We start from the raw sequence: 14,698 nt of genomic DNA on the forward strand, positions 1-14,698 counted from the left end.
AGTCAGTTTCTGCCAATCCTGGAAGATCTTTATCTTTTCATCAGTTCTGAATGACAGCCTTGCTTGATTAAGGATCCTTGGCTACAAGTTCTTCTCAGATAGAGTTTTGAAAATACCCTACGAAACTTTCCTGGCCGCCAGGTCTGTAGATAGGTCTGATGTTATTCTAATATTTTTCCCTCTGTATGTAAGGATTTTCTCCCCCCTGGCCACTTTCAATACTGTATCCTTGGATCTAATATTTGCGAATTGCACTATGACATGACAGGGTGTAACCCTGCTCTCATTGATCTTGGGCAGTGTCCTCTCTGCCTCTTGGACATGAATGATTGTTTCCTTTGCCAGATTAGGGAAATTTTCAGCTACAATTTGGTCAAATATCTATTCTAGACCTCTCTCTTTTTCCATCCCCTCGGGGATGCTGATGATTCTGACATTGGGATGTTTCATTGAGTCAGTAATATCCTGTAATCTACATTCTTGAGATTGGATGTTTTTGAGCAAGGTTCCGTTTTAACTTTCTCTTCTACCATCACATCCTCCAATTCACTAATTCGTACTTCTCCCTCATTTACCCTGGCCATCAGAGCATCTACTTTGGACTGCATTTGATTCATAGCATTTTTAATTTCTGCCAGATTCTCTCTCATTTCCACCCTTAGAGATTCTATATTCTTGTTAATATTTTGTTAATTTTTTCCAGACTACACATCGTCTTTACCATTGTTATTCTGAACTCCCTTTTCTGACAATTTGGTTATATCCATATCCATTAATTCTGTGGCAGAGGACACAGTCTCTGTCTCCTTTCTTTGCTGAGGGTTTCTGCTACTCATCATTCTTATGAGGAGAGGTTGTGGGGATGCCCACAGCCCAAATTATAGACCAGGACTCAGGCAGTGTGTACTTGTTTTATAGGGACCTTAGGGATGTGGGCTTCTTGATTTTTCAGTCTGCCTTCTGGGGGAGGGGCCTGCCGTGCTGATACTCAAGCAACATTGTTTGGGTAGAGTTGCCCCTTCCCCTGCATGGGGGGATGGGAATGGGCACAATGTGAGCTGGTATTTCCAGGCTTCTCTTCTCTGGTGGCTTTACCTGGCAGTATTCTGTGACTTTTCTGAGAGTCAGAGCAGCAGTGGCTGTATCCTAGCCTCTGTCTTAGAATTGAGAGTTTGCAATCCACTCTCCACTGAGACCTCCTTGCCACTCTAACTCTGTTTCCATTGGTGCTGCTAAAATCCCTGCAGCGTCCCAAGATATGTGCCCCACAGCCACTCTCCCAGCCCTCACTTCCGTGGCTGGCACGTCTCTGTCCTTTGTGCTTCTAACACCACGAACCACCCCGTTCCTGCGTGTGCTCCCAATCTCCCGGTTTCAGTCTAGCTCGAGTGTGTGCTCCAGAGCTCCGGTTTTCAGTCTGGTCTCTTGTGTGTTCCCAGGCTCATGGTCTCAGTCAGCTTTTTCACGGGTGCCAGTCTCCGAGGCTGGCCTGCTCCCCAGTGCAGGTGGTTACTACTTCCGGGCACCTGAGTGTGGCAGTTCCCTCCCCCTTCCATTTATTTTCCAATATCTGTGCACTGATTCACTTCTCCCCATTTTGTACCTCAATATTCAGTGTTGGAGATGTTCATTTGTAGAGTTCCAGATGTATCTTCATGCATCTCAGGCTAATTTTGTGGGTGTTCATAATGGTCTGGTAGATATCCAGCTCAATTCAGGGGACCATCTGAAGAAGCGGTCCCCTACTCCTCTGCCATCGTTTTTCCTTCCTCCCATATGGGCCATGGTTTTTTAAAAATTCAATGTATTAGTCCTCTTCTTAGTTCCACTTTAGGAGAAACTCAAAGTATGAAGAACATACTTCAGCATCCTCAAGAAGTGCTTTAGTCCAAATTCTGATTTGCATTCCATGCGAGGTCACATGCCCAGCCTTGCACACTCTGCCGGTCATGTAAAAAGCCCAATAGTTCATTTTCGCTTTTGTTTCCCTTGTGTTTGGAGACATTTCTAGCCAGAAGTTGCTGCAGCTGAGGTCGAAGTGGTTGCTTCCTTTGTTCTTTTCTAGGATTCTGATGGATTCCTGTCTCCCATTTATGTCTTTCATCCACTTTGAGTCTATTTTTGTGTATGGTGTAAGAAAATGGTCTAGTTTCATTATTCTGCATGTGGATGTCCAATTTTCCAAACATCATTTGTTGAAGAGACTCTTTTTTCCATTGGATATTCTTTACTGCCTTTTTGAAGATTAGTTGACCATAGAATTGAGGGTCCATTTCTGGGGTCTCTCTTCTGTCCCATTGATCTATGTGTTTGTTTTTGAACCAGTACCATACTGTCATCATGATTACAGATTAGTAATACAGTTTGAAGTCCAGAACTGTGATGCCACCAGCTTTGGTTTTCTTTTTCAATATTCCTCTGGCTATTTGGTGTCTTCTCTGGTTCCATACATATTTTCAGATTGTTTGTTCCAGGTCTATGAAAAATGGTCATGGTAGGTATAGTCCTATTATTTCAATGGGTAGATTTCTTTGGATAGCATAGACATTTTAACAATATTTGTTCTCCAATCCATGAGCATGGAATGTTTTCCCATTCCTTCATGTCTTCCTCAATTCCTTTCATAAGTGTTCTATAGTTTTCAGAGTACATATCCCTTGCCTCTTTGGTTAGGTTTCTTTCTAGGTATCTTATGTTTTTTTCATGCAACTGTAAATGGAATCAATTCCTTAATTTCTCTTTCTTCCGTCTCCTTGTTAGTGTATAGAAATGTAAGTGACTTCTATGCATTGATTTTTTATCCTGCCCCTTTGCTGAATTCCTGTATCAGTTATAGCAATAGTTTGGTGGAGTTTTTGGTTTTTCTACATAGACTATCATGTCTTCTGCAAAGAGTGAGACTCTGACTTCTTATTTGCCAATCTAGATGCCCTTTATTTCTTTTTGTTGTCTGATTCCTGAAGCTAGGACTTCTAGTACTATGTTAAACAATAGTGGTGAGAGTGGACATCCCTGTCATATTCCTGACCTTAGGGGAAAAGCCCTCTGTTTTTTGCCGCTGCATATGATATTTGTTGTGGGTCTTTCATATGCAGCATTATGATATTGAGGTATGTTCCCTCTACCCTTACACGGCAAGAAATTTATCAAGAAAGGCTGCTGTACTTTGTTAAATACTTTTTCTGCACCTATTGAGAAGATCATATGGTTCCTGTCCTTGTGCAGTATCACACTGATAGATTTATAGGTGTTGAACCCCCGCCCCCCCGCATTAGTTCCATTCTAAGATGAGCGTGGGCAATCAATTGAACCTCCACAGAGAGATATTATCTTTATAACTGCTATGGGCTGAATGTCTGTGTCTTCCTAAAAATTCATGGTTGAAGTGCAAACTCAGTTTCTTTTTTTTATGTTTTTTAATTATATTATGTTAGTCACCATTCAGTACAGCCCTGGTTTCTGATGTAAATTTCAATGATTCATTAGTTGCGTATAACAGCCAGTGCACCATGCAATACGTGCCCTCCTTACTACCCATCACCAGCCTATCATTCCCCCACCCCCCTCCCCTCTGAAGTCTTCAGTTTGTTTCTGAGAGTCCACAGTCTCTCATGCTTCATTCCCCCTTCTGATTACCCCCCTTTCCTTATCCTTTTCTTCCCCTACCGATCTTCCTACTTGTTATGTTCCATAGATGAGAGAAACCGTATGATAATTGTCTTTCTCTGCTTGACTTATTTCACTTAGCATTATGTCCTCCAGTGCCGTCCATGTTGCAGCAAATGTTGAAAACTCCTTCTTTTTGATAGCTGAGTAATATTCCATTGTATATATGGACCACAACTTCTTTTTTTTTTAAGATTTTATTTATTTATTTGACAGAGAGAGAGAGACAGATGCGAGAGAGGGAGCACAAGCAGGTAGAGCGGGAGAGGAAGAAGGAGGCTCACAGCAGAGGAGCCCGATGTGGGGCTCGATCCCATAATGCGGGAACACGCCCTAAGCTGAAGGCAGGCACTTAACTGCTGTGCCACCCAGGTGCCCCATGGACCACAACTTCTTAATCCAATCATCCGTTGAAGGGCATCTCTGCTCCTTCCATGCTTTATCTATTGTGGACAATGCTGCTATGAACATTGGGGTGCATATAGCCCTTCTCTTCACTACGTCTGTATCTTTAGGGTAAATAAATAGTAGTGCAATGGCTGGGTCATAGAAGAGCTCAATTTTTAACTTTTTAAGGGACCTCCACACTGTTTCCAGAGTGGCTGTACCAACTTGCATTCCCACCAACAATGTAGGAGGGATCCCCTTTCTCCACATCCTCTCCAGCAATTGTTGTTTCTTGCCTTGTCAATTTTTGCCATTCTAACTGGCGTAAGGTGGTATCTCAGTGTGGTTTTGAATTGAATTTCCCTGATGGCTAATGATCTTGAACATTTTTTCATGTGTCTGTTAGCCATTTGTATGTCTTCATTGGAAAAGTGCCTCTTCATATCTTCTGTCCATTTTATGATTTATTTGTTTCTCATGTATTGAGTTAGAGAAGTTCTTTGCAGATCTTGGATACCAGACTTTTATCTGTAGTGTCATTTGCAAATATATTCTATTCCGTGGCTGCCTCTTAGTTTTTTTGACTGTTTCTTTGGCTGTGCAAAAGCCTTTTAACTTGATGAAGTCCCACAAGTTCATTTTTTCTTTTCTTTCTCTTGCCTTTGGAGATGTGTCATGAAAAAGTTACTTTGGCCGATGTCATACAGGTTGCTGCCTATGTTCTCCTCTAGGATTTTGATGGATTCCTGTCTCACATTGAGGTCTTTCATCCATTTGGAGTTTATCTTTGTGTATGGTGTGAGAGAGTGGTCAAGTTTCATTCTTTTGCATGTGGTTGGCCAATTTTCCCAGCACCATTTATTGAAGAGACTGTCTTTATTCCATCGGATGTTTTTTCCTGCTTTATCAAAGTTTAGTTGCCCATGGAGCCAAGGATCCATTTCTGGGTTCTCTATTCTGTTCCGTTGGTCTATGTGTTGGTTTTTGTGCCAGTACCATGCTGTCTTTGTGATCATAGCTTTGTAGTACAGCTCAAAATCCGGCATTGTGATGCCCCCAGCCTTGTTTTTCCTTTTCAACAGTTCCTTGGCGATTCGGGGCCTTTTCTGGTTCCATACAAATTTAAGGACTATTTGTTCCAGAACCTTGAAAAATGTCATCGGAATTTTGATCAGGATAGCATTGCACGTGTAGATTGCTCTGGGTAGCATGGATATCTTAACTATGTTAATTCTTCCCATCCATGAGCATGGAATATTTTTCCATCATGTTGTGTCTTCTTCAATGTCTTTCAAGAGTGATTTATAGTTTCTAGAATATAGATCCTTTACGTCACTGGTTAAGTTAATTCCAAGGTAACGTATGGTTTTTGGTGCCATCGTAAATGGAATGGATTCCCTAATTTCTCTTTCTTCATTCTCATTGTTCATGTATAGATATGCAACTGATTTCTGAGCATTGATTTGGTATGCTGTCACATTACTGAATTGCTCTATAACTTCTGATAGTTTGGGAGTGGATTCTTTTGGGTTTTCCATATAGAGTATCATGTCATCTTCAAAGAGAGACAGTTTGACTTCTTTGCTGATTTGGATGCCTTCTATCGCTTTTTGTTGTCTTATTGCTGTTTGAAGGACTTCTAGTACTATGTTGAATAGTAGTGGTGAGAGTGGGCATCCTTGTCATATTCCTGATCTTAAGGGAAAGGCTTACAGCTTTTCCCCATTGAGAATAATATTTGCTGTAGGCTTTTCATAGCTGGTTTTTATGAGCTTGAGAAATATACCCTCTATTCCTACACTCTGAAGGGTTTTAATCAGGAAAGGATGCTGTATTTTGTCAAATGCTTTTTCTGCATCTATTGAGAGAATCATATGATTTTTGGCTTTTTCCTTCTGGATAAAATCTAAGACACTAATAGATTTGCGAATGTTGAACCACCCTTGCATCCCAGGGATGAAACCCACTGGGTCATGATGGATAATCCTTTTAATGTATAGTTGGATTCTATTAGCCAGGATCTTTTTGAGGATTTTGGTGTCCATATTCATTAGGGAAATCAGTCTGTAATTGTCCTTTTTGTTGGGGTCTTTGCCTGGTTTGGGGATCAAGGTAATCCTGGCCTCATAGAATGATTTTGGTAGCTTTCCTTCTGTTTCTATGTTTCAAAAAAGCTTTAGGAGAATAGGTATTCTTTCTTCTTTGAATGTTTGGTAGAAATCCCCAGGAAAACTGTCCAGTCCTGGAGTTTTGTTTTTTGGAAGGTTGTTTATCACTGTTTCAATCTCTTCATAATTAATTGGCCTGTTTAAAAAATCAATTTCTTCCTCTTTTAGTCTTGGTAGTTTATAGCTTTCCATGAAGGCCTCCATCTCTACCAGATTGGTTAATTTATTGGTATAAAGCTGTTGATAAAAGTTTCTAATAATCATTCCAATTTCATTGGTGGTAGTTGTGACCTCTCCTTTTTCATTCATAATTTTATTAATTTGGGTCCTTTCTCTATTCTTTTGGATAAGTCTTGCCAGCGGTTTGTCAATTTTATTAATTCATTCCAAGAACCAGCTTCTAGGTCTGTTGATCTGCTCTACTGTACTCCTGGTTTCTAATTCATTGATTTCTGCTCTAATCTTGGTCAACTGCTTTCTCACGCATGGATTAGGCCTGTCCCTCCATTGCTGTTCCAGCTTCTTGAGGTGAGAATATAGAAACTGCATTTTAGATTTTTCTATTCTTTTGAGTGAGGCTTGGATGGCTATGTATTTTCCCCTTAGGACTGCCTTAGCAGTGTCCCATAGGTTTTGGACGGATGTGCTTTCATTCTCATTCATCTCCATAAATTGTTTAAACTGATTTTTAATTTCCTATTTTACCCAATCATTCTTGAGCAGGATGTTTCTTACTTTCCAGGTGTTTGAATTTCTTCCAAATTTTAGCTTGTGATTGAGTTCCAGTTTCAAAGCACTGTGGTCTGAGAATATGCAGGGAATAATCTCAGTCTTTTGGTATCGGTTGCTACCTGTTTGTGACCCAGGATATGGTCTATTCTGGAGAAAGTTCCATGTGCATTCAAAAAGAATGAGTATTCCTTTGTTCTGGGGTGTAGCATGCATTTTTATATGAGGTCCTGTTTCCAGTACATCATTCAAAGTTCTTGTTTCGTTGTTGATGTTCTGCTTAGGTGATCTGTTTCTTGCTGATAGTGGAGTGTTGAGGTTCCCTACTATTAAGGTATTATTATATGACTCTTTATTCTGGTTAATACTTGGCTTGTGTATCTTGCTGCTCCCCTGTTGGGGGCATAGATGTTTATAATTGTCATATACACTTGTTGGATACATCCTTTAAGAATAATATAGTGTCCTTCTGTGTCTCTATCGTCTTTAGTTTAAAATCCTATCTGTCTGATATGAGAATTGCTACCCCAGCTTTCTTTTGAGGTCCATTGGTGTGAAAGATGGTATTCCATCCCTTTACTTTCAGTCTGAATGTATCTCTAGGTTCAAGACGAGTCTCTTGTAGACAGCACATGGATGGGTCATGTCTTTTTTATCCAATCTGCAACCCTGTGGCGTTTTATGGGATCATTTAGGCCATTTACATTGAGAGTGATTATTGAGAGATATGATTTTAATGATGCCATGTTGCCAGTAAATTCTTTGTTTCTATGGATTGTGACTTTCTGTTGTGTATGAATCTTGGGGCCTATTTACTTTTATATAACCCCCCCTTAATATCTCCTGTAGGGCTGGTTTCCTGGTTATGAAATTGGTCAATGACTGTCAATTCTGGAAGGTCTTTATTGCTGCATCAATTCTAAATGAGAGCCTTGCTGGATAAAGGACCCTTGGCTGCATGTTTTTCTCTGAAAGAGGTTTAAAAATGTCCCTCCAACTCTTTCTCTCATTGCAGGTCTGTGTAGACACGTCTGATGTAATTCTGATTCCTTTGCCTTGGTACGTGAGAAATTTCTTTGCCCTGGCTGCTTTTAATACTGTATCCTTGGATCTAATATTTGCGAATTGCACTATGACGTGACATGGTGTAGGTTTACCGTGGTTGAGCTTGGGAGGGATCCTCTCTGCCTTTTGGACATGAATGCTTGTTTCCTTTGCTAGATTAGAGAATTTTTCAGCCACAATTTGTTCAAATATCTCTTCTAGACCTCTGTTTTTCATCACCCCCTCAGGGATGCTGATGATTCTGACATTGGAACATTTCATTGAGTCAGTAATCTCCCATAACCTACATTCTTGAGAATGGAGTTTTTTTTTGCCCAGATTCTATTTTAGCTTTCTCTTCTACTAACCCATCCTCCAATTAGCTGATACATTCTTCTGCCTCATTCACCCTGGCCATCAGAGCCTCTAGTTTTGACTGCATTTGGCTCATAGAATTTTTAATTTCTGCCAGATTCACTCTCATTTCCGCCCTTAGAAATTCTGTATTCTCATTATCATTTTCGTTAATACTTTTTTCAAGTCTACACATCATCTTGACCATTGTTACTCTGAATTCCATTTCTGATAATTTGTTTATATCCATATCCATCAGTTCTGTGGCCTCTGCCACAGACTCATTCTCTTTTCTTTCCTAGGGGGGATCTCCTTCTTGCATTCTGATGAGGAGAGGTTGTGGGGTTGTCCAGAGCCCAAATTATTGACTGGGTTCCAGGCCGTGTGTACTTGTTTTATAGGGATCTTAGGGTTGTGGGCTTCTTGATTTTTCAGCCTGCCTTCTGGGGGAAGGGCCTGCCATGCTGATACTCAGGCAACCCTGTTTGGGTAGAGTCTCCGTGTCCTCTGCGAGGGGGGATGGGGATGGCGACACTGTGATCCGGTATTTCCAGGCTTTTGTTCTCTGGCGGCTTTCCCTGGCGGTTTGCTCCGTCTCTTCTGAGAGTCAGAGTAGCAGTGGCCGAATCTCAGCCTCTGTCTCAGAACAGAGGGATCGTGGACTGTTCTCCACTGATGTTCTGGCCACTTTAACTCTGTTTCTGTTGGTGCTGCTCAACCCTGCAGTGTCCCAGGATGTGGACACCACACCTGGCATCCCAGCCCTCACTTCCAGGGCAGGCATGTCTTTGTCCTTTGTGTTTCTAACACTGCCAGCCGCCAGCCGCCTCTGCGTGCTCCGGAGCTCCCGGTCTTAGTCTGGTCCAAGGAACACACCGGAGCTCCGGTTTTCTGACTGGTTGTGTGCGCATTCCCTGGCTCACAGTCTCAGGTTTCACTCTCCCAGATGCTGCACCACAAGTCCGCCCGCTCCCCCATGCAGGTAGCTACCGCTTACCGGTGCCCGAACGTGGTGGCTCCCTCCCCCTTCCATTTATCTTCCGATATCTGTGCATGGTTTCACGGCTCCCCGCTTCATACTTCAATACTCAGCGCTGGAGATGTTCATTTGTAGAGATCCAGATGTATCTTCCTGCATCTCATGCTGATTCCGTGGATGTTCAGGATGGTCTGGTACCTATCCAACTCAACTCAGGGGACTGGCTGAAAAAGGGGTCCCCTACTCCTCCATCATCTTAACCCCAGAGCCAATTTCTGGTATCCGTAGGTTGATTTGTGGCCAGTGCCTTACTCATGAGGGCATAGCCATCATGAATTGATTAGTGACATTTAGGAAACTGCAGAGAGAACTCATTTGTTCCTTTCGCCATGTGAAATAAGAAGAAGAAATATCCGCCTCAGAAGTGAGCTCTCACTAAACACTGACTTGAAACTGGGTCTTCCTAACCTCCAGACATATGAGAAATACATTTCTGTTCATAAGCCACCTGTTGTGGTATTTTTTTTTATAGTCTGAGCAGATGAAAAAAATACTCAACAAAAGAATTACTTTGCATTGTGACCAATTATCAAAACTCACCATGTTTTTAAATAGCTCTATGTTAATGAGGTCTAGATTGCATTACTACATGGCGTGGTTTCCATCTGGAGTAGCCCTGTAAACATTCACTAATTCCAAATTTTCTTCCATTTTAGAGACATCTTCAGACACAATGCTTCTCCCTTCTTCAAGGAGGATGGCATGAGCAGTTGATGAAATCTTACCTCTCCACCAGCTACCCCTGTCACTGTACCCTCCATAGCACAAGCCAGTATCCTATCATTGCAAGTGCACAGTTGGCTCACTCAATGTCTCCAGAGAGAAAAGAGGTTTATGATGTCAGAGGTCATTACTGTTTCCACTTCCACAGCTGAAAATGCTGGGATTAGTGAAGAGCTCACTGGAGTCCCAGGTACAGGACCACTCCACAGAACTGACCTCCCTAGGAAATGTAGGCACTGGGTCCTCCTGAGGTCAGTGCCCTGAGCATGGGGCTGGAGAGCCTCTGTTCTGCCTGGATAAGGTGTGAAAACAACAGCAAGGTTGATGGCCTCTGTCTTGAGCCCCACCCTCTGGAAGACTTGGCTGACGGTTGCAGGCCCACATTTATAAAACATGAGAGTGAAACCATCATTTCTCCACAGAGTAAGCAGTTCCAAGAAAAGACATCAAAGTGTTTTGACTTCAGGTGGCTCAGGGAGTGAGGGGAGGGCAGAGAGACACCAGGGACAATGGGAGGCAGGTTTCCAATGACCTCTGGGAGGTCATGTAGCCAAGACTCCCATGGGAGCCCTGAAGGCAGTGAGAAAGTCTGTGAGCAAGTTTCCAAAGCCTCCAGAGAATGAGAGGAGCATTTCCCTTTAGAAAGGAATGGGACCATAACTTTTCTTCCTGTTTTTATTTCTTTCATGTTTGGGTCCCCTGTGGCTGGCTGTGATGTTGTCACTCTTGGGCAAGTATGACACTGGCAGGTCATGGGGTCACTTTTCATGAACAACTTAAACTACTAGGAGGGGCTCTGGGGGAAATCTGCCAAGACAGTGGGGTGGAAGTTCAGAGAGGGAGGAAGGTGCTTGGATTCTAAGATTTATGTGGAAGATCAGGAGGAAACTACCAATGTTTCTTTAGAGGATGTAGAACATAGGAGGATCTGCTGTGTCAGATAATATTTATTTCTTTTTAAAGATGATTTTATTAATTTATTTGACAGAGAGAGAGAGAGAGTGCACAAACAGGGGGAGTTGAGGCAGAGGGAGAGGGAGAAGCAGGCTCCCCACTGAGCAGGGAGCCTGATGAAGGGCCTGATCCCAAGTCCCTGGGATCATGACGAGAGCCAAAGGCAGGCACTTAACTGAGCCACCCAGGTGCCCGTATATACTATTTATTGCAATGTATAGTATCTAAGACAGTTGGATGTTGGCACAAGATAGACCAACTGACCCACAGAAAGGGACACCGAGCGCTGTATAGGATTCAGGCATGTGCGGAGTTCTGTGGCATGGGAAAAGTGCATGGGATGTCAGTGGGTATAGAAGGCACCATCTAGTAAATGGAGCTAACAAGCCGGCTCTCCATATGGATAGAGATTACTCGGTCTCTACTTACATTACTTATCAGAGGCATTTAAGAACTAAATCTCAAACGGAAACTGTAGATCATATAACTATTCTTAGATAAATATTTCTTTCTTTTTCTTTTTTTTATTAGTTTCAGTTGTAGAGTTCAGTGATTCATCAGTTGCATATAACACCCAGGGCTCATTACATCAAGTGCCCTCCTTAATGCTCGACACCTAGTTACCCCATCCCCCACTAACCCTCCCTCCAGTAACCCTCAGTTTGTTTCTTTAGTTAATAGTCTCTTATGGGTTATCTCCCTCACTGATCTCATCTTATTTTATTTTTCCCTACCTTCCCCTATGATCCTCTATTTTGTTTCTTAAATTCGACATGAGTTAAATCATGTGATAATTGTCTTTCACTGACTGACTTATTTCACATAGCTTAGTACCCTCTAGGTCTATCCATGTTGATGCAAATGGTAAGATTTCATTTTTTATGGCTGAGTAATAGTCCATTCTATATATATACAACTTCTTCTTTGTCCATTCATCTATCGATGGACATCTGGGCTCACTCCATTGTTGGGTATTGTGGACATTGCTGCTATGAACATTGGGGTGCAGGTACTACCTTCAAATCGCTACTATTGTATACTTTGGGTAAATACCTAGTAGTGCAATTGCTGGGTGGTAAGTTAGCTCTACTTTTAACTTTTTGAAGAACCTCCATACTCTTTCTCAGAGTGGCTGCACCAGCTTGCATTCCCACCAGCAGTGTAAGAGTGGTCCCCTTTCTCCACATCATTACCAATACTTGTTGTTTCCTGATGAGTTAATTTTAGCCATTCTGACTAGTGAGAGGTGGTATCTCATTGTGGTTTTGTTTTGTATTTCCCTGACACCAATTTATGTTGAGCATTTTTTCATGTGTTTGTTGGCCATTTATTTATATGTCTTCTTTGGAGAAATGGCTGTTCATGTATTCTGCCCATTTCTTTTTTTTCTAAATTTTATTTATTTATTTGACAGAGAGAGAGAGAGAGAGAGAGAGACAGCCAGTGAGAGAGGGAACACAAGTAGGGGGAGTGGGAGAGGAAGAAGCAGGCTCCCAGAGGCTCACAGCAGAGCAGGGAGCCCGATGTGGGGCTCGATCCCAGGACCGTGGGATGACACCCTGGGCCAAAGGAAGATGCTTAACAGTTGAGCTACCCAGGTGCCCCCTCTGCCCATTTCTTAACTGGATTATTTATTCTTTGGGTGTTGAGTTTGGTAAGTTCCTTTTTCATGTATTTATTTTTAATTTTTTAAAATAAATTCAATTAGCAAACATCATTAGTTTCAGATGCAGTGTTCAATAATTTATTACTTGCATATGACATCCAGTGCTCAGCACATCATGTGCCCTCCTTAATGCCCATCACCCAATAACCCCATTCCCCCCACCTACCTCCCCTCCAGCAACTCTCAGTTTGTTTCCTATAGTTAAGAATCTTTCATGGTTTTCTTCCCTCTCTGATGACTTCTATTCAGTTTTACCTCTCTTCCCCTATTATCTTCTGCTCTCTTATGTTTCACATGCAAGTGAAACCATATGATAATTGTCTTTCTCTGATTGACTTATTTTGCTCAGCATACTACCCTCCATTTCCATTCACATTGATGTAAATGGTAAGTATTTGTCCTTTCTAATGTCTGAGTAATATTCCATTGTATATATCTATCTATACTATCTATGCCACATTTTCTTCATCCATTCATCTGTCGATGGACATCTGGGCTCTTTCCGCAGTTTGGATATTGTGGACATTGCTGCTAAGAACACTGGGCTGCAGGTGCCCTTTCAGAACACTACTTTTGTATCATCGGGGTAAATGCCTAGTAGGGCAATTGATGGGTCATAGGGCATCTTTAATTTTAACTTCTTGAGGAACCTTCATACTGTCTTCCAGAGAGGCTGTACAAGCTTGCATTTGCACAATGCTGCATGTGTAGGAGGGTTCCCCTTTCTCCACATCCTCACCAACATTTGTTGTTTCCTGTCTTGTTAATTTTAAACATTCTGACTGGTGTGAGATGGTATCTCATTGTGGTTTTGATTTGTATTTTCCTGATGCCAAGTGATGTGGAGCATTTTTTCATGTCTGTTAGCCATGTGAATGTGTTCTTCAGAGAAATGTCTGTTCATATCTTCTGCCCATTTCTTGACTGGATCATTTGTTTTTTGGGTGTTGAATTTGATAAGTTCTTTATAGATCTTGGACAATCGCCCTTTAAATGATATTTCATTTGCAAATACCTTCTCCCATTTTGTGGGTTGCCTTTTAGTTTTGTTGAGTATTTCCGTGTTGTGCAGAAGCTTTTTATGTTGATGAAGTCCCAATAGTTCATTTTTGCTTTTGTTTCCCTTGGGTTTGGAGACATGTCTATCCAGAAGTTATGGCGGCCAAGGTTGAAGAGTTTGCTGCCTCTGTTCTCCTCTAGGATTTTGATAGATTCCTGCTCACACTGAGGTCTTTCATCATTTCATCTCATCATCTGAGATTCATTCTGAATCTATTTCTGTGTATGGTGTAAGAAAATGGTCCAGTTTCATTCTTCTGCATGTGGCTATCCAATTTTCCAAGCACCATTTATTGAAGAAGAGACTGTCATTTTTCCATTGGATATTCTTTCCTGCCTTTTTAAAGATTAGTTGACCATAGAATTGAGGGTCAATTTCTGGGGTCTCTATTCTGTTCCATTGATCTATGTGTCTTTTTGTACCCATACCACACAGTCTTCATGATTACAGATTAGTAATACAGTTTGAAGTCCAGAATTGTGATGCCACCAGCTTTGGTTTTCTTTTTCAATATTCCTCTGGCTATTTGGGGACTTCTTTGGTTCCATAAAAATTTTAAGATTGTTTGTTCCAGATCTATGAAAAATGCTCATGGATTTTGGTAGGTATAGTAATGTTATTTCAATAGGTAGATTGCTTTGGATAGCATAGACATTTTAACAACATTTGTTCTTCCAATTCATGAGCATGGAACGTTTTTCCATTTCTTCATGCCTTCCTCCATTTCTTTCATAAGTGTTCTATACTTTTCAGAGTACAGACCCTTTACCTCTTTGGTTAGGTTTCTTTCTAGGTATCTTATGTTTTCTAGTGAAATTGTAAATGTAGTCCATTCCTTGATTTCTCTTTCTTCTGTGTCCTTGTTAGTGTATAGAAATGAAGTGACATCTGTGCATTGATTTTTTTTT

Source organism: Ailuropoda melanoleuca, chromosome 3 (genome assembly GCF_002007445.2).
Source record: "Ailuropoda melanoleuca isolate Jingjing chromosome 3, ASM200744v2, whole genome shotgun sequence".
In the NCBI taxonomy this organism is placed as follows: Eukaryota; Metazoa; Chordata; class Mammalia; order Carnivora; family Ursidae; genus Ailuropoda; species Ailuropoda melanoleuca.